The sequence below is a fragment of the Chanodichthys erythropterus genome, chromosome 11, assembly GCF_024489055.1.
Source record: "Chanodichthys erythropterus isolate Z2021 chromosome 11, ASM2448905v1, whole genome shotgun sequence".
Classification (NCBI taxonomy): domain Eukaryota; kingdom Metazoa; phylum Chordata; class Actinopteri; order Cypriniformes; family Xenocyprididae; genus Chanodichthys; species Chanodichthys erythropterus.
In genome coordinates, this window is record NC_090231.1 from 1205580 (window position 1) to 1209292 (window position 3713).

Consider the following 3713-nt stretch of genomic DNA (forward strand, 5'->3'; position numbering starts at 1 on the left):
CTGGCCACTGTGTGTGTGTGTGTGTGTGTGTGCAAAAGACAGACTCAGCTCTTTCTGTTTCTGTATATGTTGATTGTTTGTTGTTGCTATTTTTCCTTCACTAATATTACATTTTAAGTTTGTAAAGTAATTCATATAAAAGCACATTCTATTATTCATATTCAACATGTTGTCACGTGTATGTGTGCGTGCGTATAAATGCCTCACTTTATTTTATACACACATACAGTACAGTCCAAAAGTTTGGAACCACTAAGATTTTTAATGTTTTTAAAAGAAGTTTCTTCTGCTCACCAAGGCTACATTTATTTAATTAAAAATACAGTAAAAACAGTAATATTGTGAAATATTATTACAATTTAAAATAACTGTTTTCTATTTGAATATATTTGACAAAGTAATTTATTCCTGTGATCAAAGCTGAATTTACAGCATCATTACTCCAGTCTTCAGTGTCACATGATCCTTCAGAAATCATTGTAATATGATGATCTGCTGCTCAATAAACATTTAAAGTGTACAATTGTACAAAATATTTGTGTAGAATATTTATTTTCAGGATTATTTGATGAATAGAAAGTTCAAAAGAACAGTGTTTATCTGAAATCTAATCTTTTGTTACATTATAAATGTCTTTATTGCCACTTTTGATTGATTTAATGCTTCCTTGCTGAATAAAAGTATTCATTTCTTTAATTTCTTTTCAAAAAAATAAAAATAAAAATTCTTACTGACCCCAAACTTTTGAACGGTAGTGTATAATGCTACAGAAGCTTTGTATTTCAGATAAATGCTGTTCTTTTGAACTTTCTATTCATCAAGGAATCCTGAAAAAAAAAGTACACAACTGTTTTCAACACTGAAAATAATCATAAATGTTTCTTGAGCATCAAATCATCATATCAGAATGATTTCTGAAGGATCATGTGACACTGAAGACTGGAGTAATGATGCTGAAAATTCAGCCTTGCATCACAGAAATAAATTATTTTGTCAAATATATTTAAATAGTACACAGTTATTTTAAATTGTAATAATATTTCACAATGTTACTGTTTTTTTTTTTTTTTACTGTATTTTTAATTAAATAAATGTAGCCTTGGTGAGCAGACGAAACTTCTTTTAAAAACATTAAAAATCTTAGTGGTTCCAAACTTACTGTATATATATATATATGAAAAAGGGTTTTTAAGCCTCAAAACCATAAGTATAATACAGCTTTGAATTGTTTTTCAGTACATCAGAATGGGTCCTGTTTAATTTAATTTGAGCAAAAATTAAATTTCATACATTTTTACCATGATTTACAGAAGACATGCACTAAAATGTCATTCAGTGTAACAATCTTGTTAGGAATTTTTACAACAAAAAAAATCTATTTATGCCATATTAAATGCTAATTACTTGTAATTTTACATCTTTTAACTTTGCCTAGGTGTTTACTCATTTGTCAGCAATAATGTTTTACTAATTTAAAATGCAATAAAAAATTTGCATGCTCACTTATTCTTTTATGTATTTTAATATGTACAGGTCAGAATAATTGTGTTGTTTAAATTTTTACATAAATATAAGTGTTAAACTGAATGACAGTGGAACATTATTTCACCCACATTTTATTCTGATTTGAAACCTTAAAAATAGACATTTAACTTGTGCTTTCCATGTATATAAAACCACTTTGTAAATTTCTATTGATGCGGACATCTAAATGTCTTTGACTCATAGTTTGCTTTATATATGTTTGTATTTATTTTTCTTTGCATATTGCTTGAAACTAGTGGATGTGTTCAACAACCTCTTTTTTTAATTGAACAGGTTTAATGTTTTAAATTACTCTTTTATTGTTTAAATCCCATTGAAAAGCTATTAGTCAAATACATGATATGTGCTGGAAAGCATTTCATCATGATATATAAGCTTATCCCATACAGTGTGACAACATGCCCCGCTGAAGCAGTCAATGTGTGAGCAATTTCAGTTTGTTTTTGACAGAAGTTGCCTTTAAAAGTCTAAATACTCCACATGTAAATCAGAGTAAAAGCGTGGAAAGCTCTGTAAGTATAAGGCAGGTATAAGTTAAAGACCTTCAGTGTCATTATCAGACATGATTCCTGAGGTCTGGAGGCCAGAGGCTGTAAATACATCCAGAGGAAATGAAACCTTTCCGTTTGTCGAGCCTTTGATGGTCGTTTCCATCAAACACAACGCATCAGTTCAGATATTCACTGAGATGAAAAACAGGGTTGAAGTAAATGATAGTGTGTGTGGAGTATCTGCGCAGGGTCAGTGAGCAGCAGATGAAGAAACACCTGTATATTCACGACAGACACACACGATAGTTATCTTACTGCTGAGGGATCATCTGATGTTTTTCAGCAGCCGGTGCTGATCGAGAAATGAGATGACTTGAACAGAACATTTCAGAACAGAAACTGAGCATGATATAATGTCAAGGCTGTTGGAAGAGACACGAAGCTCTTAAAAGTAAAGCTTTCCACAGTGATGCCACAGAAGAACCATTTCTCTCAGTCTGAAGAATATTTTGATAATCCAAAGAGCGTTTAGCGGTTCAATTAAATGTTAAAGGTTTTTCAGGTGGAGAGAAACGATGTTCATATGTTGTGATGAATGAGAGACGCTCATTTATAAGATCTCTCACACACACACACACACACTCTCTGAGGCCTGAGTCATCATTTCTGCAGGAAGGATGCAGTTGTTTATATAGTGTGTTGGTCACAACTGAGCTTCTGACTGCTAGAACACACACACTTTCCATAGACATACTAATTTTGATATGATTTAGAAGTGGTTTTCCTCATGAAAAATGTCCCCACAAGATCAAAGATTTCTGGTATTATTCCTATCCTTGTGGGATTTGTTTGGTCCATAATGAAGGTTTTATCCAGAGCTCTTCAGTTCTCGTATAGGTTCAGCGTCAGTGTGTGATCCGAGGCTCGGTCTGTAACTCTATCATCCACCGCTGGGTCAAACGTATAATCATGTGTTGGACGTCCTGAACTCAGAGTACAGCTGCAGTTTAGAGCGAAAGGACAAACAACAGCACAGATGGAAACGCCACATCGGTGAAGATCCACGTCAGAGTTCAGCAGCTGAAGATGAGTGACGCTGTACACCAGACAAAAAATCAATGTGTGATGCTGAGAACGAGTTCAGATTTAATATGGAGGTCAGGGTTATTAACAGCTAAACCTTAAAAGAAGTAACTTTGTTATTTGAAGTTAAATATAATAATGTGTGTATATAATGTTTCTCTTTAATGTTTCTTCTGCTCATTTATGTGATCAAAAATACAGTAAAACAGTGAAATATTATTCCAGTGTAAATCAGCTGTTTTCTATGTGAATATATAGTAAAGTGTAATTTATTCATGTGATTTTCAGCATCATTACTCCAGTCTTCAGTGTCACATGATCCTTCAGAAATCATTCTGATATGATGATTTGAAACATTTATGATTATTATCAATGTTGAAAACAGTATTTTTGTGGAAACTGTGATACAGTTTATTTCTCAGGATTCTTTGATAAATAGAAAGTTTAGAAGAATAGCATTTATTTGAAATAGAATCTTTTGTAACGTTAAACACTTAATTTTACTGACCCCAAACTTTCAAACACTTTTCTTGATCAAATTAAATTGATCAAAAGTGACAGTAAAGACATTTACAATAGAGTCCATTTCAAATA